This window comes from Ptiloglossa arizonensis, chromosome 8, assembly GCF_051014685.1.
Source record: "Ptiloglossa arizonensis isolate GNS036 chromosome 8, iyPtiAriz1_principal, whole genome shotgun sequence".
NCBI lineage: Eukaryota > Metazoa > Arthropoda > Insecta > Hymenoptera > Colletidae > Ptiloglossa > Ptiloglossa arizonensis.
Genome location: NC_135055.1, coordinates 10,952,834 through 10,979,863, shown reverse-complemented (window position 1 = coordinate 10,979,863; position 27,030 = coordinate 10,952,834). Strand labels below are relative to the sequence as shown.

The window sequence follows — 27,030 nt, the reverse complement described above, 5'->3', positions numbered from 1 at the left end:
ATACGATAAAGAAAATAAATTTAGTGCAAGGTTATTATATTTCACTTTGTATTAAATTGATATCTTCTTCTTTAGAATAATTGTAGGAAATGCCAAAAGGATCGTAGCGTTAATTTTGGCATTTGGTTCCATTTGGTACTCCTGTTCCACAATTATTGAATTAAAAATAAATTTCTCTCTACGTTAATATACGAAAAATGTGTAAATTTTTTGGTATATTATATTGTCGCGATATTTATGTTTGTATTCCGAACGACAGAGTAAAAGGTGCGCTATGCGTAGCTACCGTATGTATGGTAATAAGTTCCGTCCAGCGACAACTTAAAATAGTTTACTTTCACATGTGTACGTACTACGTGGTGCGCGCATATGTAGCAGTTCTTCCTTTTGTACGTGCTGTCCATTCCTCTCGGTTGCTTCAAACGTGTATGCGCATACATCGTCGTTCGTTAATTTGCTTCTGCTGGTAATGTACGTATCAGCACGCCAATGCGAAACCTTCGTGCGCGCATAAAGGTTCCTCTGGACAGGTTACGCAGTATAGATGGTCTCATTGACCGTCCACATATTAGGTCTTCCCCTCTTTTTCTCATGGTCCGTGTGTATACTCGAACTACGGCCAATTCGCTTCCGTCTATTCGAAAATGTGTAGGCACATATATAGATTCGACTTTATTATCTCCTTCAAGTACCGACTGCAATTTTCTTTCTCCGAAATCGTATAATTGGCGTACCACGAATACGTACTCTACCTTCGCCAATACGAGTATACTTTACCGCGATGTCAAGAATGAATATTTATCTATTCACGTTTACTTTCTACTGTGGGAATTTTATTCTATCTTTCAAGTAAAAAATTATTTCTTGCCCATTTATATGCTCGTAAATTAAATAATACTGAAACTAAACAATGGCTGAGCTTGCAACACTATTAACCATCCCCTTAAGAAAAGTATTGAATAAAATTTGATTTACTTGTACCGGGACTGTTTCTATTTAATAATGCATTTCAATTGTATCGTTGAAAGATTGAATAATACAATAGTTTAGAAAGTTAATGAAACTGGTGGAAATATAATTATAGACAACCTGTCGCAGTGTAAAAATTCTGCTAATATCGGTAAAAGGGAATATGATAAGACTAATCTAGTATGGGTAATTTTCGAAATTATCGAAAAAGATTGTCGAAAGCTGAAATAGTATTGGTACATTGGAAAATGAACGCGAAGGACGGTGGAAATTGCTAAATTTTCATGCAAAGTTTATCAATTTGCTCCAACAATAAATACTCTAATAAATGATACTTTTCTCTGTAAAAATCCAATTGTTAAATTATTGCTAGTTACATTAGATTGCACACTGTTTAAGAATGACTGCACATTAGAGAAAGCTACGAATTTTCAGATACTATCGGAACAAATTCAGAGTCTCTTTGTTAATTTTAACTTTATTCATTGATAATGTTTTATTTAAGCTCAATTCTTTCAAAATGATCGAAAACTGTTTCTCATAACTCTATATGAAAATTGATAAGTTTTTAATATCTGACTTCTTGGTAACAATGGCAATAAACGTTCGAAAGTGTAGATTTGGCAGTCATTTTGAATACGAAGCTTTAGGCAGAGAAAATTTCTGGTCGACAAGCTGGATAACGCATTAGGTTAAAGTAGTCGCTCAATAAACGAAAGAAGTGAGTTTGAATCTCGGTCTCCAGGTCCGCAATCCAATCATCCAATTCCACTGCTTTCCACATTGGTAGTATTCGTTCGTTTCTTCGTACAACTCACAACAAATGTATTGGGTTAAGTCATAAATAAATTCCTCTTAGTCTTTTTAGAAAACCCACGTGGTTTCTTTCAGATGATTTTTGTTCATAGTACAATAAAGAGTAAATGTCCCTTATTGTCTGGTTAGAAGTTAAAAGCCGAACATTGTGTATAAAGTATCATTTTGAATTAAAGAAATGGAAAACTTGAAAGTGAACATTCGCTACGTTATACTCTGGGAATTTAACAAGAGAATAATGCGACTACTACGGCTAAAAATATGTGATGAGTAGTACAGTTTCGTTTAAGAGATATAAGCCTCAAAATGAATCGAGATCTGGTTGCTCATTGGGCTTCAACAATGACGTTTCGAAGATGCTATTCAAACAAAATCCGTGGCAAACAAGAATTTGGCATTAAACAATTCGAAACGTGAATCCGTATACTATAAACTTGATATGTTCTACTGGAATTTCAAAACTCGTAAAAAAATAAACTGAACAAGAAGAGGGGTAATCGAAATCTAAAAAAAAAAAAACAGTTTTTACTGAGTACGAAACTAAATAAATGTGAAATAAAATGGGTGTTTCATGCAAGACTTCGTTTCCGAAAATATCGATTTGAAAAATTTGTCCGTACAATTCAGTACAACTTAAGTAATGCACACGTACCAGACAAATTATCTAAATTTACTATTTCAAAAACGAAACCTCGTACGAATAAATTTCACTCCACATTTTCACACTGTCAACCCATGTTTAGTTCACCCTTCCCAAAATATTATGTACTCGTATATACATAAATAAATTGGTACAAGACGACCGAAAGAGAGAAAAGTGACAGCGATGATAAAAGTTTTTATCGAAAGGATAAAGAAAAATCAATCGCGAATTAAGGAAAATAAGATACCTAGAGAAAAAGGAATAAGACAGTGACGAGTTATTTTTACTCAGACCCAGACCTTAAGGTTGACTAAAACGTCTGACTCAATACGACGCGCAATTCTTTCCAGAACTGATCTCTTTTTCTCCCTATAATCTCCCTGCCCTTCACGCTTTAGTAGTTTATTCCGATACGGAGTATGTACATCTGAAAAGAAACAAAGCGTCTAGTGTCTAAGCTAAAACCTATACACAAATTTCTGTATCAAAGTTAAGTCTCGAAAACCTGACAAAATAATAAAGAAGCTGATGCTGTAACTCTTTTCCCTTACATAATTCAGAAAAGCATTTGCAATCCTCAAAGAAGTCTCCTTCTGAGCTACCATGCAACTGCATACGTTGTTACACTGTTTCAAATAATACTACAGATTATTTTTTGTAAAACTATTCACAAGCATTGTCCATTTTCTGTTCATCCCGTTTAAAGACACAAAATTGAATCCTCTAAGTATGGCCTTGAACTTTGAAACAAGAAAAAGGACACAGGGAATAGGATTTATCGAATAAGTAGATAGATCGAGTGTAGAGATGATTCTGTTGGCTAAAAATTGTTTTACTGTCAAAACGATATGGAATAATGTTGTGTCTTATTCCCCTGGAAGCGGATGCACCATATTCCCCTGGAACCAACCGTAGCAGAAGAGATTTCAACAAAATAATACATTAAGCCATTATTCATACCAGGACATTATCAATAACTGTTTAAAGTATGGTCCTATGACAGTTGTTATTTATCATGATAAATAAATATCATATTGTTCCGAAATCTGTAAACGCGAAAGATTCCAGTGATTGTACAATCCGCTACGCGATTGTTATTACCATTCACACATGTTCCGAACATTTATGTTACAATATGCATCTTATTTATGCATTAAAAATGATTGACTTGCCTACAGCAATTAATTTTGATCGAGCTTCGAATTAAAGAGGTATTTCTTAAAGATTTAAAACATGGAAAGTAATAATTGTCTATTAGATATATCAATTTGATTATTACTTGAAGAATCGAAATGAATACCTCCTCGGCGACAATGTTCTCCCGATACCAAAGTCTGAAATTCGGTCATAAATTTTATAAAATGTTCGATTTTGAGACTCTTGGTATTAGAAATGACGTCAAATTCCAAGAATTTCCGTGAATTGAGATTTTGCGGGATTTTCGAACGAATTTCGGAACTTCGGCTAGATTTGTCGCTGATTTTGGACTTTTGTATCGGGAGAACATTATAATCGAGTACGTATAGTTTGGAGAAGTTTTAGCAGTGTGATAGGATCGGGTTAAGGAAATGGGAACAATTAATGGGCAAAAATAAAGTTTCGGTTGTCAGTCAAATAGATTTTATTTCAATACATCAATTCATCGGAGATACAATCGCATTCCATCGATCCATTAACATTTTCGCACTTTCATACTGATTACAAAAATGTTGTTCTTTAAAGTTCTGTACTTGTTCTTATACCGTAAAAATTATTATTCTAAATTCGCAGCCAATTAGCTCGGTACTACCCACGACGAATAATTATTGTTCGTCGGGAGTAATACCGATTACCAGGTCTCACCACGTGGAGGTTGCTGCGAGCGGAGACCCGGAGAGAGATAGATGGAATCAAAGTTCCATCGATCTCCCTCGATACGCGGTACAAACGAAATTACTAAACTCCAGAGATAGAAGGAATCAATGTTCCTTCGATCTCCTCGTTTAGTTCTGTCAAGCAATTACATTATGGAAAAATGAGGCAAAATTGGGAAAGACGCGACACGAACCGTGCGGTTGATCCTACTAGGTCGGTCCCGTTTCCCCTCAGTGGGCCCGATTAAAGAGGAAATGCACGACGCCGTCCACTCCTTGGAGTGCCCCGTTTCTCCCAACTCCGCGTCAGGAACCACGCAAAGCGTGGACCTAACTTACGAAGGATGACGAAGAGAGGGTCCTATGGCACAGGGCTTCCACAGGGACCAGTGCGAACACCTGCCCCTGTGTTCGCAGCATGTTCTCTCTGGAAGCGGACGCACCAGAAGAGACGGCGATCGACCGTTCGGACCACCTACACGACCGGTCACTTGCTTATGCAACAAGCAGTGGTGACCGGGCTGAGGAACGAGGAAGCGAGCAAAAATAAGCTAAAGATTGGATAATTGCTTGACAGATAACAGATATTTGTACACGGTGGCCTTAAAATTAACTTATTCCAAGCTTAACTAAAGATCCCACGGCGGTTGCGACGATAGTGTCCTCTTCCTTCTTTGTTCTTCGTTCTTCGTTCTTCGTTCTTCGTCCCCCGGTGTGCCTACCTAAGAGAAACCTAAAGTCAAGGCATGATAGAAAAATGATAGAAAATAGAAATGAAGTTGGTTAGTGATTAAATACAGTCATGCAGTAACAAAGGAAATAAAGGCAAGAATGACAAAAAAATAAACATAGAAAAACAAGTACAAAGTAAAATCAGGGAACAAATAAAATAAATTACACAAAGAAACAATTAAAAACCAAAGAAAGGATTGGGAGAATGGTCGCCAGTACTGACCACCGCCTACCGGCGGCCAGTACCGGTTACCAAGGTGGGGGGTACCCCTTCCATGAACCTAAAACGAAGAGATCCGTCCACCTCGGAGCCTCCAGGAAGAATGAAATTTTAAACAACCGGGGGCTCCTTATATACCCCCCGCAAGGTCACTTACCAGTGACTTACCGTTACTTTCATTGTCTTTGTTTGATCTAATCGAATATTTCAACAAACTGATGGCTTTTTAGCCATTATTTATACTAGAACATTGTTACTAATTGTTTAAACTACGATCCTACGACAGCTGTTAATTAATATGATAAATAAACATCAAGATAATGCGAAATCTATGAAGATGAACGGTTTCGTTGAACGTTTATTCATTTCCGCGATTGTTACTAACATTTTCGCATGTTCGCAATATTGATCGAACAATGTGCCTCTTATTTATGCATTACAAATGATTAAACAACTTATAGAAATTGATTTTGTTCGGATTCGAGGTATAAACGTGTTTCTTAACGTTATAAAGCATGAAAAGTAACAATTGATTATTAGATACATTAATTTAACATTTGTTTAATTCTTATAATTTACACAATACGCGTAGAAGTTGTGTTTTTTACTCAAAAGCGCCGAAGTTCAATTAATCGCTTTTCTAGATAGAAAAATCATCGCGATGAGCATTTGTGAGTCAATAATCGATATGTATAGCCTTGACAATGTCGATTGAATCTCAATGAAAAATTCCGCGGCGAACGAAGAATATTTCAACGAAAAGATATTTTAAGCCATTATTTAGTCTAGGACATTGTTAATAATTGTTTAAACTACGATCCTACGACAGCTGTTAATTAATATGATAAATAAACATCAAGATATTGCGAAATCTATGAAGACGAATGGTTTAGGTGAATGTTTATTCATTTCCGCGATTGTTACTAACATTTACGCATGTTCGTAATATTGATCGAACAATGTACATCTTATTTGTGCATTACAAATGATTAAATAACTTATAGAAATTGATTTTGATCGAGATTCGTAGTATAAACGTGTTTCTTAATGTTATAAAGTATGAAAACTAACAATTGATTATTAGATACATTAATTTAACATTTGTTTAATTCTTATAATTTACGCAATACGCGTAGAAGTTGTGTTTTTTACTCAAAAGCGCCGAAGTTCAATTAATCGCTTTTCTAGATAGAAAAATCATCGCGATGAACATTTGTGAGTCAATAATCGATATGTATAGCCTTGACAATGTCGATTGAATCTCAATGAAAAATTCCGCGGCGAACGAAGAATATTTCAACGAAAAGATATTTTAAGCCATTATTTAGTCTAGGACATTGTTAATAATTGTTTAAACTACGATCCTACGACAGCTGTTAATTAATATGATAAATAAACATCAAGATATTGCGAAATCTATGAAGACGAATGGTTTAGGTGAATGTTTATTCATTTCCGCGATTGTTACTAACATTTACGCATGTTCGTAATATTGATCGAACAATGTACATCTTATTTGTGCATTACAAATGATTAAATAACTTATAGAAATTGATTTTGATCGAGATTCGTAGTATAAACGTGTTTCTTAATGTTATAAAGCATGAAAACTAACAATTGATTATTAGATACATTAATTTAACATTTGTTTAATTCTTATAATTTACGCAATACGCGCAGAAGTTGCGTTTTTTACTCAAAAGCGTCGAAATTAAATTAATCGTTATTCTACATAGAAACATCATCGCGATGAACATTTGTGAGTCAATAATCGATGTGTATAGCTTTGACAATGTCGGTTGAACCTCAATGAAAAATTCCACAGCGAACGAAGAAGATTTCAACGAAAAGATATTTTAAGCCATTATTTATACTAGGACATTATCAATAATTGTTTAAAGTATGATCTTACGAGAGTTGTTATTTATCATGATAAATAAACATCAATTTATTCCGAAAATGTTCGATTTTGAGTCTCTTGGTATCAGAAGTGATGTCAAATTCCAAGCATTTCCGCGAATTGTGATTTTGCGGGTTTTTCGAATGAATTTCCGTACTTTTGCCAGAATTTTTCGTTGATTTTGGGCTTTGATAACAGGAAAACATGATACTCGAGAAGGTATTCTTATTCCGGGGATTTTTGGGAATGACGTCAAATTCCAAGAATTTCCGCGAATCGAGATTTTGCGGGATTTTCGAATGAATTTCTAAACTTTTGCTACAATTTTTCGACGACTTCGAGACTTTGGTATCAAGAGCACATGATACTCGAGGAGGTATTCTTATTTCGTGGATTCTTAGGGATGACGTCAAATTCCAAGAATTTCCACGAATTGAGATTTCGCGGGATTTTCGAATGAATTTCTGAATTTTTGCTGAAAGTTTTCGACGATTTCGAGAATTTGGTACCAGGAACACATGATACGCGAGGAAGTGGCAGGATTTCACGGATTCATAGAAATGACGTCAAATTCCAAGAATTTCCGCGAATTGAGATTTTGCGGGATATTCGAACGAATTTCGGAACTTCGGCTAGATTTGTCGCTGATTTTGGACTTTTGTATCGGGAGAACATAGTAATCGAGTACGTATAGTTTTGAGAAGTTTTAGCAGTTGATAGGATCGGGTTAAAGAAATGGAAACAATTAATGGGCAAAAATAAAGTTTCGGTTGTCAGTCAAATAGATTTTATTTCAATACATCAATTCATCGGAGATACAATCGCATTCCATCGATCCATTAACATTTTCGCACTTTCATACTGATTACAAAAATGTTGTTCTTTAAAGTTCTGTACTTGTTCTTATACCGTAAAAATTATTATTCTAAATTCGCAGCCAATTAGCTCGGTACTACCCACGACGAATAATTATTGTTCGTCGGGAGTAATACCGATTACCAGGTCTCACCACGTGGAGGTTGCTGCGAGCGGAGACCCGGAGAGAGATAGATGGAATCAAAGTTCCATCGATCTCCCTCGACACGCGGTACAAACGAAGATACTAAACCAAAGAGATGGAAGGAATCAATGTTCCTTCGATCTCCTCGTTTAGTTCTGCCAAGCAATTACATTATGGAAAAATGAGGCAAAATTGGGAAAGACGCGACACGAACCGTGCGGTTGATCCTACTAGGTCTATCCCGTTTCTCTTCAGTGGGTCCGATTCCAGAGAAAACGAGCGACGCCATCCACTCCCCTAGAGGAGTGCCCCGTTTCTCCATCTTTACGACGAGAGGGTCTTATTTTGGCGGCTTTCGCAGGGACTGGCAAAAATGCCTGCTCCTGTGCTCGCAACATGTCCCCTCTGGAAGCAGACACACCGGAAGAGACGGCGATAGACCGTTCGGACCACCTACACGGCCGGCCACTTGCTTGTACAAAAAGCAGTGGTGACCGGACTGAGGAACGACGAAGCGAGCAAAATTAAGCTAAAGATTGGATAATTGCTTGGCAGATCACAGCCTTAAGACTAACTAATTCTAACTGCAGAGATAGAAGGAATCAATGTTCGTTCGATCTCCTCGTTTAATTCTGCCGAGCAATTACATTATGGAAAAATGAGGCAAAATTGGGGAATACGCGACGCGAACCGTGGAGTTGTTCCTACTAGGTCGGTCCCGTTTCTCCTCAGTGGGCCCGATTCTCAAGGAAATGCACGACGCCGTCCACTCCTTGGAGTGCCCCGTTTCTCCCAACTCCGCGTCAGGAACCACGCAGAGCGTGGACCTGACTTACGGAGGATGACGAAGAGAGGGTCTTGTGGCACAAGGGCTTCCACAGGGACCGGTGCGAACACCTGCCCCTGTGTTCGTAGCATGTTCTCTCTCAAAGCGGACGCACCAGAAGAGACGGCGATCGATCGTTCGGTCCACCTCCACGGCCGGTCACTTGCTTATGCAACAAGCAGAGGTGGCCGGACTGAGAAACGAGCAAGCGAGCAAAAATAAGCTAAAGATTGGATAATTACTCGGCAGATCACAGATATTTGTACATGGTGGTCTTAAAACTAACTTATTCCAAGCTTAACTAAAGATCCTACGGCGGTTGCGACGAGGGAATCCTCTTCGTTCTTCTGCCTAAGTGAAAGAAACCTAAAGTCAAGGCATGAAAGAAAATAGAAATGAAATTGATTAGTGATTAAATAGTCATGCAGTAACAATGAAAATAAACGAAGCAGTGACAAAAACAAATAAACATGCAAAAATAAGTACAAGTTAAAATTGGGGAACAAATACAGATATGTCAGAACAAATGAAATAAGCTGAATCAAAGAAAAAAAAGCTGAAAAAAAAAATTAGAGAGTGGTCGCCAGTACTGACCACCGCCTATCGACAGTCAGTACCGGTTACCAAGATGGTCTGCAGAGGGTCCAGGTACCTAAAATCGAGATATCCGTCCGCCTCCGAGGCTCCTCATGGAATGAAATTTTTGGAAACTGGAGGGGGTCCTTATATACCCACCACAAGGTCACTTACCGTTACTTCGATAGTCTTTGTTCGATCTAATCGAATATTTCAAGGATTCTACGACGGCTGTTAATAAATGTGATAAATAAACATCAAGATAATGCGAAATCTATGAAGACGAACGGTTTCGGTGAATGTTTGTTCATTTCCGCGATTGTTATTAACATTTATGCATGTTCCCAACATTAAGCGAACAATGTGCATCTTATTTGTGCATTGCAAATGATTAAATAACTTATAAAAATTGATTTTGATCATGATTCGAACTAAAAATAATGTGCGATTTCAATTAGTAGTTGCAAAAATTAAGTTAGTGTATAATATGATCAACAGATTGGTTATTTACAATTGTGTTTCAAAATCATTTAGGAGATAATTAAAAACAATTAATAGTACTTAACATTGTATTTGTATTCTTAGAATTTTATGATTGTGAGCAATATGCTGCTTGTATGCAATATACGAAAAATCTTCATCATAAATATTTTCTTATAACAAATTTCTCTAAACTTTTTTCTGAAAGTATCAGAAGTGCTCTGACGAAAATAGAATTGCATATTCTTTTACATCGAGGATATTAATATTAACCGTGTAGGAACAATAAATTATCGTTTTAAAAACTAAAAAGTGACCTTTGTCTTTTAAATACCGTCGGAGTCTATTAAGCATATTTTCTTCATACCTCAATACCATGCTATTTGCATGAGAAGTACTTTATTTTCCTCAAGCAAATACATTCTCGGCAGTAAAGTTTCATACTTGCGCGTCTACACATTCCTTAAACGTGTGTGTGAACATTTTTCATTCTAATGCATTGCTGTGAGATTTCATTTTTTCGTCACGAGGCATTCCAGTACTTTGTTATAACTGTACTACCTGAACCCCGAAACCTTCAAAAAGAAAATATAGGCTAACCTAGAAAAATGGTATTAACATCTTTCACGATGTACGCAACGGAAAAACACGTTTTTTCCCTCAGTACGCTTCACGACGTACACTTTGATGCTTGTCCGTGTTGATGCCAGGAACATTGTTTCGCTTGAGGAAAAAAGCTGTCTCATGATGAGATTTAACCACGATTTTATAAAAGCTTTCGTTACAATCTCGGGGAAAAAATAAGGGAGTGCAGAAGGAAGTGAAATTGACGCAAGCAAATAATGTAATATATACAGTCAGCGAGAATCTTCGAAATGAGAAATAAATTAATAATTGAAACAAGTGACGTACAAGTATAACGTTACGCCTGCATAAACTCGTTCGATTACTTAACCCTTTCTTTTTCACTGTAGACGTGTATGTAGCCACGTATTTAAAATTGTTTAATGAAATATTATTGTCGTAATCATTTTCAAAACTGTGAATACAGACTTTCAATTAATTTTATATAAATAATGGCAACATTTATTTTGCAGTATACTAATAAGTGTTATTGTAAATATTTCCCTTGAATATACAGACTAAAGACAAGAGGTATTTTTGTATAGGTGAAGGCGTAGAAGAGATAGAAAACTTAAATCTGTTATTTTTAAACAAAATTTTTCATTTTCCAATTATTTGTGTAAATCATGATATGTTATATAATTCATATAGTTTATGTTATACACGAAAATATAAAGAAATACATTTTCTTGTGACTTTTAAATAATTTAGGAAATAAAAAGTTAAGTGATTTTCCCGTTGAACAGTAAGAATAAATGTTTAACTAAAAGCTCAGAAATAGTAGAACTGAAAATAGCTGAGAAGGATTTATTTTCATACCATCTCCATTTCTTTCCAAAATGCATAACGTAAGTCTTAACGTGGCTATGCTGTATTAATTTATAATAAATATAGCGTATTTTATGCTAATTTTACGAATATATTACATAGTAGAATAAGTCTTACGAATCGACAAGACAGTCTTCAGTTTATAATATACAAATTATTTTTAAGCAAAGTTTCCACAGCAATGCACAGAATGTTCTCCACAGCGGTTGATGTTATTTTGACGAGAAGGGGAAGATAAATTTTGCAATTAATTCGTACGCATACATCCGCTTGTAAAAATGACGCAAATGAATACTTCATTGAATCGGCTAAAAAGAGAGTTAAATTGCACCGCTTCTACTTACACCGCTGATATAAGTCTTGATAAACAGAATTAACTCGTGTGGTCCCTACAAAGCGGAGGTGTGATGTATTATTTAATTTTAAGCCGACAAAAGATAGACAGAAAAGATGAACTGAAAAATACGCGACCTTACCTGAAGCAGATAGATATTGGACTATCGAAATTGATTAAATTCAATATTTGTCTCCATTTCTATTTGCACAACAATCTTTGGATCGGTTTGCCTGTTTGACTTCAATTATTGCATAGATTATCTTACATTCCAAATTACTCGATAGAAAATTAAAAAATAATACTTTTAAACAATGTTACTATTGAAGTCATTTTTAATTTTTTTATTCGGTTTCGCGTGGACGCTTTTGTATACAGAACAAAATTTCCACTTATAAATGAAAATATTAATTCGTTGAAAAAATACGTCAACTAAAGACCGTCGATGAAAAAAAAATACACACTTCTCGTATGTTCGAATGTTTTAATTCTATTGAGCCGAAACCAAAAAGCAATAATGTTTCGCGTTCAGTGTGAGTGTAGCGATAATCGAAATATTGCAAAACTTTACTGAAAGAACTAAAATATTAGATTAAATATAAAACAATTGCAAATACTTTGGCAACTGTCATCCTGTAATATTAAAATACATTAATCACACCCGTATGTACAATTTCGTGAAGGCTATTTACATACAGGATCACGAAAAAAAAAAAAAAAAAAACAATTCTACCTGTCAACGATCACAGGTGAGAACGATACTTACTCCACGTGAGATCGAATTTCGCACACGACAGGAAATAAAAATTTATAATTATCATTATACCATTATAAGAATATTATTAATGGATTGTCGATGTTTTCCTGATAAAAATTAATCCAAACGCGACCTCGTTCGGACTATTTTTAATTATACGTACTTGAAAGTTTTTTTAGAAACGACCCGAATAACGTATAATTAAAAATTGTCCGAACGGGGTCGTGTTTCGATTCATTTCCATCGAGAACACTTCGCCATTTCATTCATGATATTTTAAAGAAAATGTAATGAAAAGTATACAAATTTTTATTTCGTCTTAAGGGTTGATCGACCGCACGTAATGCGGTCGGTTGTCATAGCTTTATCTCGCTCACTCTCCATTTATGTTCTTATCGAGTCTGAGCCTCGGTTCGAGATAAAAAAGTTTGATGTGTGCAAAAAATCGATACCCCTCCCGGATGTATAGAAACGAGTGGGAACGTAAAATATTTTTATGTTCATGAATTTTAAACAACTGTACACACTATAACTTGATGAACTTTCTTACCGAAACGTAGTGTCGAGTAAAGTACATCACTCCGTTCGTTAAAAATAAATAAGGATACCGAAGAATGAGCAGTAATTCGGTCTTCTTTGTTGAAAATTTTTAAGCACGTAAACTGAAAAAGAAATATATGCGAACCAAAGTCGATTTTTGTCTAACTTTAGACCGGAGGACCCCTCAAAGTGAGAATCGAAGAACTAATGTGTTTATTGGGAAAGTGTATACAGATCTAAAGAATCGGTGCAGCTTGGTACGGAGAAAACATGTCCTCCAATTAGTCAACGATGCTAGAACTTTGTTTCAATAAGAATCCAAGCACCACCCTCGAGACTAATAAACTTGAAAAGTTACTGAACATTCTCCACCTCCGCAGGGGTTTTCTTGCCAATGCACGCTCGCTGCTTCCATAAAATCTGTGGTGGAAAAACAAGACGTGATACAATATCGTACACCGTACCAAGTGTAAACGAGATAAACTTCTTTAGTACAAAATGAGCTTAAATGGAATACCTACCGAGGAATTATTTTGCTTTTCTTCCCTGTTCATTTTGATAACTTATCTCGTGCGTACAAACTGCAGTAGCAGTATATATTATGCACATATCTTTCAGAACTGACCTTAATTTCTAGCACAAACGATACCTTGAATGGTTTCATTATAGCGTGTTCTACTCCAACGAACCTTGATATCAAGGTAACGAAACTCGAGATTCACATGTTAATGACAACATACGTAATTCTTCGATCGACAATTCCAATATTATGTAAATAAATATTATTATGCTCTGCATTTTGTACCATTTCGTTTGTAGGTTTCACGTCTAAATGTAATTTGTTAGGAATTCTAATTGTTAAGAACACAGATTATTGCGTAATTCGAGACTTTAGAAAAATAACGAATACTTGGAAATGAACCTTTAAAGTATACGCGACATATTCGATAGATACTTGTCACACACGTTACACGTATGAAACATTATAAACCAAAAATGGAATCACTTGTAAAGTTTTACACTCTTATAGGCTATAACTGTAATTACTTTCATAACAATTCTGTTATACGGAAGTACTGACAGGAAGTAACAGAATTATTGGTATCGTACAAAACTAAAATCAAAATGTGTTACTGTAAAAGAATATTTTAAATCTATATCGAATTTCCTTTTAAAATACACGGTTTCATGCGATATGCGATATGGGTATACGCAAAAAGCTTTCTTTTTCGATTTTAGCGGCACCTAGGTGTGTTTATACAATATTTCATTCCTATGTAAAAGTAACTTTACGTAAATATCGGAAGTATGTCAAGGTTAAAGTAACTTTAATAAGTTATTTTATATATATATATTTCTTTTTCCTTTTTAATTTATTCCAAATACTTATTATTCCTGAATTAAAGGGTACGAACGTTTACGCGGATAACGTTCAATGTAAATAATTTCTCTTGTCTTCTATTTAATTTCCAGTGTATAGTAATGATTAAATATATAGTATTAATTGCTTACTCTTTCAAATTAGTAATCCTAATTATAACTAGAAGAGAATTGCAAGGAACGGTCAATGTGTAATCATTTTAAAATTATATCAGGAATAGATCGACCAAAGCGCCATTTATGTGTATACGAAATCTCGAGTTTGCGGATAGTGTCCACATAATGAAACAGTACCACTTGAAATGCGTAACAGTTATTACTTAGCACAAATGCATTTCTCATTTGAATTTACAATGCACAAGCGGTGTAATATTATTTGGTATTCATTGCAAACATCTACACAAGAGGAAACTGTTATTAATAATAGGATCCATAATATGTTCGCATATCTATAGTATGAATAATTAATAATGCGATTAATAAAATGAAATTCCATAACATAATATAACAGACAAATACATTACATGTTGACAAAAATGAAAGTCTAATTCCAAAAATATTATATTTCTTCTTTTATAGATAATTAGACTTAAATATCGTGTTACAATAAATTACTACAAATCTGAACGTCGACAATAACTGGAATTGAGAATGCATTGCATTTTGAAATTATTAAACGCGACAGCGACTAAATTACAATAATTGAAATGAACACACACTTTAATCTTCGTTGTTATTCAACCGGGCGATAGAAACCATTATCTGAGGAACATTTTAAAATCGTTTTTCTTGTAATCTCAGCAATTAGAGACTCTTAAGTTAATGATAATGTTATTACCATTTCATAGTTACGTACATGAAAAGAACTAATGCAGTAAAAAGTTACAGGTACGAGGTAACCGTGAGATATAGTCACTGTCTTTTTAAATGGAAAATGAAATGCTTGTGATATTGCGTGCTTTATCATTTTACAATAAAAGGAACTTTTATACGTGTCACAGGAAGTAACGTTTAGCATTTATTCAAATGACAAGAAAGATGAAGTATGCTGTATTTCATTCAAATGAATATATATATACTACCGAAGGAATATTAAGTAGTTAAGGTATGCAATATTAAACAGTAGTTTCATTTATTCTCTTACCTATGTGTAACTGTTTTATTTATAGAAAATACGAGATATTTTAGTAAGTCGTTAAATCGTGATATAGTATGTATGTATACATTACATCTAGATAGAAAGAAACATCAGTCATTGAGTGAAATATTTCTTTAGAATATTATTAAATAATTGGCACAAAAACGATGATAATCCACGATAATGGAATTAATCTTCAAAGAAGATACTAATCGAAATTAAGTGGTAGAGAAATTCTTAATTTGTGGAAATCATAAAATGAAGTAGAACTTTCGAATTGATTTTTCGAGAAATAAGAAGTAGAAATGATCTATTTTTCCTGCATAAAAAGCATATTCCCAGTTCTATAGAAATCACATTCTCGATTACCTTACGTGAAAGATAAACGTGAAATTTTATTCCGTGTCTCTTTGCTCCTCTTTTCTCTTCTGTGGAATTAAAGGTATCGGGTTAAAGCGACGGACAGTCGTTACATAGCATTGAAGATCGTCTTTAATGTTTCCAGTCGACCGCTTACCGAAGTGTAAGCAAACAAGGAGGGTTTCGATGGAAATATCTTGTTCCGGTATCCCTAGTTACCTTCTAACTCTTCCCACTCCTGCAAGAGATACACAGGAGAACGAATTTGATTGTAATACTGCTTCAGTATGATTGTAGTTTGTTCAAATACTGTAAACGACCATTTTCAAAAATATTATATTGACCCATTAGTGCATAGCGTTTGATAAATGGGACTTTTCAAATTTTGTACGGATAATTTTTATCCTCTCAAATAGCATACATTTGATATTAACTCAACTAGTTGCAAAGGTATTCTGACAATTGACAATTTCAAGATATCAAATTTTGCGTTCAATTATTATTTTTACATCGTCAAATGTGTACAAGTGTAACATTTTCAAGAATCAATAAAACATTCGCTCAAACTTCACGCATTGAGTTGAAGTTAAAATTATTTGCACTAAGTTAAAGTTGAAACTTTAAATAGTTCAATGACTACGCTCAAACATGCCATTACCGAATTCTAAATCTATCTAATGTTACGAGACGTTGTTGTAGCCGGTAACATTAATTCGTTGTAACTTATCACTTTTTCGAATCAAGCGATGTAACGAATTTACCCTGAGATCTGGAACTACGTAGTGCAGTTACGACAACTACAGACAAAAGAAATGTTACCAATGATGGCCACAGACTAAAGACTAAGTTTGTGACCAGTTACAGGATTTCTAAGGTTCTTTCCACCCCTTGTTCCCTGGATGGCCAACAAAGTTTTCGTCTTCGAACTGAGAAGATGCATTGTCATTATTGAACATTCACGAACTGTTTCCGGGGTTTAAAAGGAACACCTCTATCTTCTGCTAATAATATTTCTATATGGTAAAAATAGTTTTGTAACTGTACATATTTTTACGCAACATTGAAATATACGCAGTATAAAAATATGGATGTACAAAGTATATCGTGATACTTGGGAAGCATTTCAGAGATGTGTTCGTTACTTGAAAAGAATAAAATAAATTTATATAGACGTAAACTGTTCAACAACCTGGAGCATCCTCCAATCCTTAAAATAAATGAAACATTTTTCGTACGTGCGCAAACGTTTTATTGAAAATATTATCGCTCAGTGTGCACGAAGCATTATTTTGTTTTAGATGAAAATTATAATTGCATTTGAATTTAAACATTTACGGAGAAGCGGCAAACTTCAATTATTTTTCTACTCGTACTTTTAATTGCACTTTTTTCAATGTATTAATATTGTATTTTGCAAATTCAATGTTCTAATTTATTTTATAGTTATAATTTATCTACTGTCATTGGTACTGTCAATATTCATGCCAGACAGGCAAAAGAGAATAAACAAAAATCCCTCTTGCGATTTACAGAACATTTAAACATTAGTGTTCATATTACTTAGAATTTTTAAACATATAAACAGGACGAGTGGAAAGTCAATAAATTCTCAACGAATTTGTTTCGTACAAAATTATAGTTTGATACGTATAAACTATATCTAGATACAGATTTCGTTCATTAACAAATAAACAACTGATAAACATTATTCTTATAAGTATTGCAACAAATTGCAACATAATATCAAGAAATAATGTATCACTGAACATAAATATGTAATTATAATGTAATTCAGAAAGTATGACAAAATAATGACCGATTTATTATTAAATAAGAAATAACAATGTTATCGTGCATTGTTTTCGCGAAATCAAGAAATTATCGATAAAATAGACATTCCTGGTGAACACTCGAGAAAGTTTCAAAATGACATTCTGCTGTAGCAACCAATGATTAATCCAGAAAGAACGACGATGCAGAAATTAACATTGCTCCTCAGAGAGTCGTTAAATTTACCGCTGCACGGTAAATTAACACATTCTGTCGACGACAGTTTGCAGCTGCTTCTACTAAGGCCACCGTCGCTTTACGGATTAACGTGGCTATGCTTTCTAAAAGTTCCTACTGGTATTACCCAAATATACCGACGAGTTCTGTGTAGGATGTACATCAGTGGTGCATAACCTTTTTCACCGGTGGATCAAATGAAATAAAATGGCGCGTATGTTTGTATCATTTGGCCAAACCATGTGAAAATGATCAATGTTGCATTAAAAAACAAATCAACATCGCTACGTTTCCAACTATTAGTTTCCTATTTAAAATGTATTGGATAATGAATTATTATATTGGACTGCATATAATAATATTCATATGAAATAGAATTATAAAGACACCTTTAATACTGATTACACAGTAGATATGGTTACGACTTTTGTACGTATTGAGACAATAGAATTCAAAACCCACCCGAAATAATACATAATTGTGTATTCACGTAATCGTGTAAAAGAAGAAGTACAGTCTTTAACTGTTGCAAAACCCTAATTTCAATTTCGATAGGAATCAACGATCCGTTACGAGGCACTATACATTTTTACTTTCCGCTTATGCTTATTGTTTAAAACGATTGGCATTGCGATACAAAAAGTACACAGCTACAATTGTTTCACGCGTATTTCCACGGATACGTTTAAATTTACAATTGTATCGATTGCATCTATCGACAAAGAAGCGTCAATATTGAAAGTATAGAATTCTTTACACGCAACGATATATTACAGTAATGTATCGAGTAATAATATTGCGCAAAATGCGTAATGTGAAAACAATAAACCTTTGTTTCATTGTATTGTACAGAATACCGATTTCATTCACTGGGCACATAAAAGATACCGATATTAATTAAATTATCAAATTGAATATTATTATGTTACTGAAGATACATTATTTAATAAAGAAATCGCACAACCAACCGAAACTAATTATTATTGTACTAGTAGACATTCATTATTTGGAAATAAATGATTTCAAAGTAAAAGATCTTCCAAGACATCTTTCATTCCATAACTATTCGCAAAACTAGGTAGAATATTTACGGTATTTTTCTATATTCTCTATTTATTACAGAATCTATACTTACAGATAAACGTGCGTAATTAAAAACCAATCAGTGATTACCGATATTATGTTTGTCACAAAGTCGGGACCTCTTGAATTGGAAGCCCGTGTGCTTCTCATGCGCTTCGTGTCCTTAGTTACACGTTATATAAGTATCAAATATATATATATATAAGTCTCGGTTGTTTCGAACCTCCTTCGTTCACAATTTCTGTCTTTTACTCACTGCTCTGTCTCTTACTCGTTTGAGAAGCAAGTTATTAAATTACTTTCATCTTTTGACTTTCAGGTCAACAAAGGGACCGAAGCATCCTTGAAAGACGTAGGAAGAAACGGAAAGGACAAGAAGAAAGGTGAAAACTGTCCTGCTGAATAGGGGTCAATGGAGCCATCCTGATGCAGGCTGCAAAACTACGTGGAGATTACCCGTCGTTGTCGTCGGGCTGATTTCAACGGTGAGCAGTGGCGATTCCACCTTTGGGTGGAAGCGCCGTTTTCTTCACCGCCAACGGCGAATAGTACAGCCACTTCCGCTTCCTCCACCCCACGTGGCCGAACCATTACCTGATAAGGTTGGTTTCAAAATTTAATCGCATTTGCACAAGGTATTTTCAGCCACAATTTTAGGCTACGATTTCTTTCTTTTCTTACGAATTATGGTAATTGACTCAATTAGTCGCTTAACGACACTAGGAGAAATGTAACATAAATGGATACGATGTTCTACCATCGATCGAATCGATGATATTGTTTAGAAGAATTAACTTGAATCTGAAATCAAATTATGGTACATTTTGTACTATTTCCTATAAAGCTACAATTTAATCCGTAAAGAATAACGATAGGAAATGGTGAATTTTTGAACGCTTTGCAAATGAAAAATTATCACATAATATGTACATACGTACATAGCTGTAGATTCGACACGTGTTTGAAGAGTTGTCAAACATTTTTATTAATGCTGAATAGAATATGAAAATAATCAGTACGATATTATTTATAAATATTTTGATTTCTGTTGTAGATTTTGTGCAGTATAATATATTATCAATCTAATATAATCAATTAAAACGTTTTACGTTTTTCCTGACTGCATGAAAATCAACGAAAATTGACGTATAATTAGTACAGTTTTTATATAACTTTAACTCAATTCTGATCTGTTATGTCTAATTTATGCTTTAAATTAAATTTAGATTCATAATATGCTATACTGATGAAAAAGATCTTAACCAAACATTTACAAATAATAATCTATTTTCATATATTATTTGGTTTTCCAATTCAGAAGCATCGATTATAATTTTATATTTTATAAATAACACAATATAATTGAGATTACACAAAGCGTTCAGAAGCTTTCTATCTACAACGATTGACAGTGAAATTATTATATATCAAATTCACTCATAAAATTGCATAAAGATGATTTGTTGAGTAATTGAGAATAGAATTCGATGTGATATCCATTAGTTCTTATTCGTACTCCTAATTTTTCCATATTCGTAATCTTCGTCCGATAGTTATATGATGTAATACAGAAAATCGATAAAAAGAAATCGTTCATTTAAATTTGTTCAACAATCCACATATCGCCTTACCTATTGACCTTGCCATGTAAAATCTCCTCCTAACCTTATCTCCGATTTCCTCTTGTTTCCTCTCCTTCAATTCGTCGAATTTACCCTCGTCGTATTACCCTCACGAGCACTCCTATATTCGTTCTAAGGGTTTCTGAAATAAAATTGATCAAACTTTAATTAATTCGCCAAAATAGATAGAAACTTTATGGACATCCTGTGTTTTAGCCTATATTTTTAGAAAGTTGATCTCGAACAAAACCGAAAAACCGTAAAGTTTTTGCTACGTGCGAGTAGCAACCATGTCTGCTGACCTTGTGTCTGCACGTGTGTCCAATAATAGCTTCCACTTCGAGTTTGCTTTGATCTAGCATTACGCAGATAAAATGTTTATCACTATTCGAGCAGAGAGAACGTAATTGCGTCTTTAGTGAAATGATACTATGAAAATCCACTTGAATCCGATATTTTCGGTAATCGATGAGCCAAGATGCTTTCGCAATCTGAAAGTCGAAATCACCGTCTTCGTTTATACGATCGGCATAATAGCCAGAAGCTTGTTCCATTTAGTATTAGGGGGACCGGAAAGTAATGTCGTTTCCCGACATTAAATTCAAATACATAAATTTTTAGCGAGTTTTTATTTTTAATCAATGATATAATCACCCTCATTATCAACAACCTTTTGCCATCTAGTGTGCAAATTTTCAATGCCGGATCGATAAAAATCAATTGGTTTTTGAGCAAAATATACAGAGATGGCATTTTGAATATCATCCAAATTTGCAAATCTTTTGCCACTTAGAAAGTGTTGAAGCGATCGGAATAAATGGAAATCCGATGGTGCAACATCGGGCGAGTATGGTGGGTGAGGCAGTACCTCCCACCCCAATTCATTAATTTTTGCCAAGGTTCGTCTTGCGCAGTGCGGTCTTGCATTATCGTCTTGCAGAATAACGCCTTTTCTGTTGACAATCGCTGGCCACTTTTCAATTAAAGTTTTATTTACACGATCTAATTGTTCACAGTAAAGGTCTGTATTCACAGTCTGTCCAGGTTTCAGCACTTCAAAATGAACAACGCCGCGAATACTCCACCAAACACACAAAAGGGCCTTTTTGGGGTGTAAACCTGGCTTAGCAGTACTTTGCGGCGATTCATTTGGAGAGAGCCACTGCCTTTTGCGTTTTGGATTATCATAAAGAACCCACTTTTCATCTCCGGTGATCAAGCGATCAAAAAACGCTTCTGTATTGTGCCGTTGAAGCAATAAGTTGCATGTGGTGGATCGGTTAGCCTTGTTCTCCTCGGACAGATTATGCGGGACCCAAACACCTGCTCTGCTTACTTTCCCAATCTGCTGCAAATGTTCTTGGATGGTCGACCAAGGTTCGTTAAGACTGTTTGACAATTCCTCGATTGTCTGACACGGATTTGCTTCCACTTCCGCACTTAACACGTCATTGTCTAACGTTGTTGGTCTTCCTGATCCATACGAGTCGGAAAGATCAAAATTACCGGATTTGAACTTGGAAAACCACCTTTGGCATTTACGAACGTCTAAAGCATTTGGATAAACATCGCAAATGTTTTTGGTAGCAACTGTTGCGTTACTACCCTTGCGAAACTCAAAAAGCATGCAATGCCGGATATGTACCTCTTCTGGTATTTGGCTGGCCATTTCACACAAAATTGTAAAGAAAAATTTTAAATTTAATTATTTACAACTAAACAAGTCACTATAACCTCAGAATGTCTTTGCTACGACTTTAATGTACACAATGAGCTGACAAATGACAATCAAATAGTGACATGCGCAGAAACGACATTACTTTCCGGTCCACCTAATATCTCCCGCATGTATACAAAGATCAGCATTGCTCAATCGAGAAAGAAACTATAATTCAGTAATTTCGAGGGGTTCAAAATGCGATCTCCATAGATTTATTTTCTCCGAGCGTACCCTACGTGGTATCTGTATACTAAAGACTTCCACGATAAACTTTAAATAAAAGGTCAAAATATATTTCGGTCAACTCGGAGAAAGCGGAGACATTTAGTACCAAAAAAATCAGCGATCGGCGATATAATGACGTAACTTGCATTTGTCGTGTACGCTTTTTTATAACTCGAGATTAATACACTATGAATTTAATTATGAAAGTGCTTTTATCGATGCATAATCTCGTGTCATTCGGTAATACAATAAAGATGTTTGATAAGAGTTTATAAGTTTGAGATAGACTTTTAAATGTATTCCACATTACCGGATTGCTAACTGTTAGGTATTGTACAAATTTCAGTCAATTTATTATCTATTCTTTTCTCATAAAATTGTGCAGTGGTAATGTCCTATGATGTAATATAGAAACTTTCCTAACCAGTAATAATACGTAATGATAAGGCCACTTTTGTTTAAATGTTTTGTGTACGTAGATAGATCGTTTCTTGTCTCCATGTTCATATCTACTGCAACTATGTGACAATGGATAAGTGTTTTAACACTTGTAACGGCTAATCGTTTACAACTACGTTGAAGATTCAGTTTCTCTAAGGAAACCCGTTTGTAGAATATGGGTACTAGCCTCCCAAATAATATAGCCACGAATGTTTCATGAGGGAAATATATAAGCACATCTTGTACTTCTGTTTACGATCATGGTGACTCGATTGTTACGCAAACGATAAAACTAACTTTTGCACGTGTGGGTGTGTATTTCCGTGCTTTTGATATATACACGTGCTACACGCGCGAGGAGATTGCTTCTGAAGTTATGACAGGTCCTATTCGTTCAGGAGCCATCTCCTCAGGCGCGAAAAGGATATTTGTATATCTGTCCCGTACGCTCCTGAGAAGATGACCCCCGAACGAATAGGACGTCACGTGTGCGTGGAAAGTGGCAATGTGGATATTTCGCATGCTATCACACACAGACACACACATGTTATTTTGATAATTCGTGCGACATTTCTCTCGTGTATATGGTGTTTCCGTGATGTGAATGACAAAAGTATATTGAGTTTGTTTTCAGTAATAGGTCCAGAAAAAAACACGCTTTTTTTTATTAGTAGATCCATTAAAAAACTATATAAAAACTTACCCCAATTTGTATTCAATTATACTTACTATAATTTTGTATTATTTTATGTTAGTCTTTATTAATTTAATCATTGTTTATGTGGTGACTATTTTGCCCAAGTTAACTTGGACACGACAGTTAAGTGATTAATGATGCGCGTAGCAGCTGTCACGTTTTTGTGGTGCGTATGATTTTTATCTGGTGGGTGCATGCACCATATGGCACATGGTGTATATTGTGCGATATATATGCTATACTAGATTACTTGAATAAATGAATACATAAATAAATAATGAACATAATCGTAAAATTAATTTTACGTTGTTTTCAACGGAATACAATTAAAATTATAATCTTTTTCACTGACGCTACTAGTACCTATTAAATCCTATGAAAAGGTAAATAAGAATTTCATTACACTGTTATAATTTGTAAATGAAGATTGTATTATGTTATTTATTTATTTTTCTTTTTTTATTTACAAAGCAAGATTAACTATGTTCAATTACCACAATGTCTCTTATTGATTCAAGTATCAATTGAATAAACGCGATATTATGTTTGAAGAGGCAAATATTCCGTCAATATTTACAAAGTGCTTTGACTGCACCATCTTTCATGTTGTCTTATCATCGTCTACTTGTATCGATTACTCAATCAAATACATTAAACATTAATTAAACTGGTTCCTCAATCTGTACTTATCTTGTTTTCTCTGTGACTGAAAATTCTTAATACTCCGTTTGCATATAATACATCTATTTCTGCATCGTTTAATTTAACATTGAAAATTTTCACACGAATTAATTGTCTGAGAAATTTTGCGTAGATACAAAAGCAACAGAGATATTCATATAATGTCACATTTAAATGTCCTAACTTGCATATTAAACTCAATGAATTTGTAGTCATTTATATTCGAATTTTTATGTAAATAATTTTTCAAACATCTACAATTTTGGTCAAGTACGAAATTAAATTTGAATATATTTTCGAAAAGTACTTGAATAGTCGATGTAGTTATATAAACAAAATATACACAGGCTGAAAACAATTTCAATACAATTATTACATTTTTCTTGAAATATTGCAACTCTTTAGCCCATATATATTTCATTTTATCTCATCTTACTTTTTATTTTTATCGATATTTCTGCTTCTTATCATAAAATCTTACGTGTACGTACTATATGTGCATATTTCCCAGTTTTAGCTGCCGTGACATAAATTTTTCTAAGCGAAGAGACGTCTCCTTCAAGCGTAATAATTTAACTGAAACCGTCCTCGTTGCACAAAATTTCATTCATTCGATGTGCTTCTGTCCACAGGGACGAGAAAACAAATGAAAATTCATTCTGCTTCCAACCAGGCGGCTTTCGATTGAAAAAGTTTACTTTCCTTCCTCTATCTTGTTTATATGACGTCCGTGGAATACCATCAGTGTACGAGCTTGCGCGACGAACAAATGCAACTCTACAATATGCCAGATTGCAAATCATTAATCATGTTTACATCCACCTATTCTGATATTTTTCATTCTACAAGTCTGCAAATGATTTGTTTTAACAATAATTCTTTCGTTTACAATGTTTCATAAATTGTATATACGTATTATCACTGGAATTCGTAAAGTCAAGATGGAAACTTGAAATAAACATTTTTTATACCGATACTAAATATAGATACTTATAAATACTAAAAAGAAGTTTAGTAAATGTACATACTTCAAGTATTATCACAAAAGATACTAATGAAAAGTAATTCACTTTTCAAACTTGAATTGCTGTAGTTAAAAATATTATATGTCCATTTTCTTATTTTTAGCCGCGTTATAAACCTGCAAAGTTATATAAAAATGGAGAAGACTTGAGAGGAAAAATTTTAATAGGGAATATAAAAATCAAAGAGTAGTACCAAATATTTATATTTGTTTTCATAGTACATAACATATCATAAATATTTTGATTCTAAATATAATAATAGTCTTGAAGTACATCGTAATAAACATACGATTTTTAATTATAATACAATTATTAAAGAATACAAATTCAACCTTTGAAACATTGTTGAACCTTAAATCCAGGAGAAGCAAAATAAATTTCGTTAATGTTAATCAATTGTAATTTTCCGATAATAAAATAACTTTGATTTTTCACTAAGTAATAGTTAAATATTGGAACATGTGATTGCATAGAAGTTTCAATAGTTATATTATTCAGGTTTGTAAAGTAATTTTCAAGTGGGAGCCCTGATAGTTGATTACGTTGTTACTTTTGTATATGGATTGTAATTTGTGTTAGTTACACATCTGAATTGAGTAATCAAAGATATCGATCACTTCGTTAGATATAGAGAGGAAAATTTATAGGGAAGACATTAGTGCTGTGTTACAAGTACCTTCGGACAAGTTATAATCGCCAAACGGAGTAGGATTATTATTGCTATTGTAAAATCCCTGTCATCGAAAGAATGATGATTACAAGGCTCGTGAGAAGAGTGGCTTCCCTTCGGACGGGTTTCATACAAGAGTTCGTGTTGCGCGCGGTTAAAAACTCAAATTACAAGAGGTGTGATAATAAATTTCTGACAAGAATTTTATTTTTCACTGTATAGCGGCGTTGCAACTCGTTTATGTATAGTGTCGTGCAGCGGAAACTCTCGTGGACATATAAGCATAATTTAAAGAACATCGCATGTCCAGTTTGTTTCGTACACTCGTTCTTGTAGAATATTGTCTGTGTATCACGTTTTTGAGACACGTAAATCAATATAGTTTAAAGCAGGGGTCTTCAATCTTTTTCAGAAACGTGTACAACAAAAACTAAACTTTACAAAATTCAGTATCATCCACTGATATATGTATATATGTATTGAGAAAAATGGTCGAAAATGAGCATCTAATAGGTTTATGTTATGAATTATACATATTTAAAAAATATTCCTTTCCTGTTTCGTTTCCAAACTTAAGTAACAGATTTCTAAAGAAAACTCAATTTGACAATTCATCTGAACAAGACGGTGTGCAATATTTTTCTGGAGAGCCTAACAAAAAGCTTTTCTCTAACAAACCATAGAAGAATTATTATTTCGATAAATACAATATTAAGAATTATTTCGATAAAAAAATTTGAATACATATTTTGATTTCATTCATAACGCTAGGATTAAATAAACTAATAAGAAATATTAAACAAAATTACCTACGAAACACCTTATATACATTGTGATTAAACTTAGAGTCTGAGCTTCTTTGATAGAAATTACAAAAACAGAT

General features: G+C 34.1%; 1 protein-coding gene across 6 annotated transcripts in view; it reads left to right on the top strand.

Annotated features, from left to right (window-relative positions):
* The window catches only part of LOC143149887 (1-phosphatidylinositol 4,5-bisphosphate phosphodiesterase epsilon-1), a 577,853-nt gene that overhangs the window by 83,998 nt on the left and 466,825 nt on the right, over positions 1 to 27,030 (top strand). For 5 of the 6 annotated variants that reach the window (XR_012992898.1, XR_012992897.1, XM_076317682.1 and 2 more), the window contains exon 5: positions 19,386 to 19,668. The gene's annotated coding sequence lies outside the window, so the exon portion shown is untranslated. The remainder of the gene's footprint in view (positions 1 to 19,385; positions 19,669 to 27,030) is intronic. The other variant, XM_076317680.1, reaches the window with a different exon arrangement.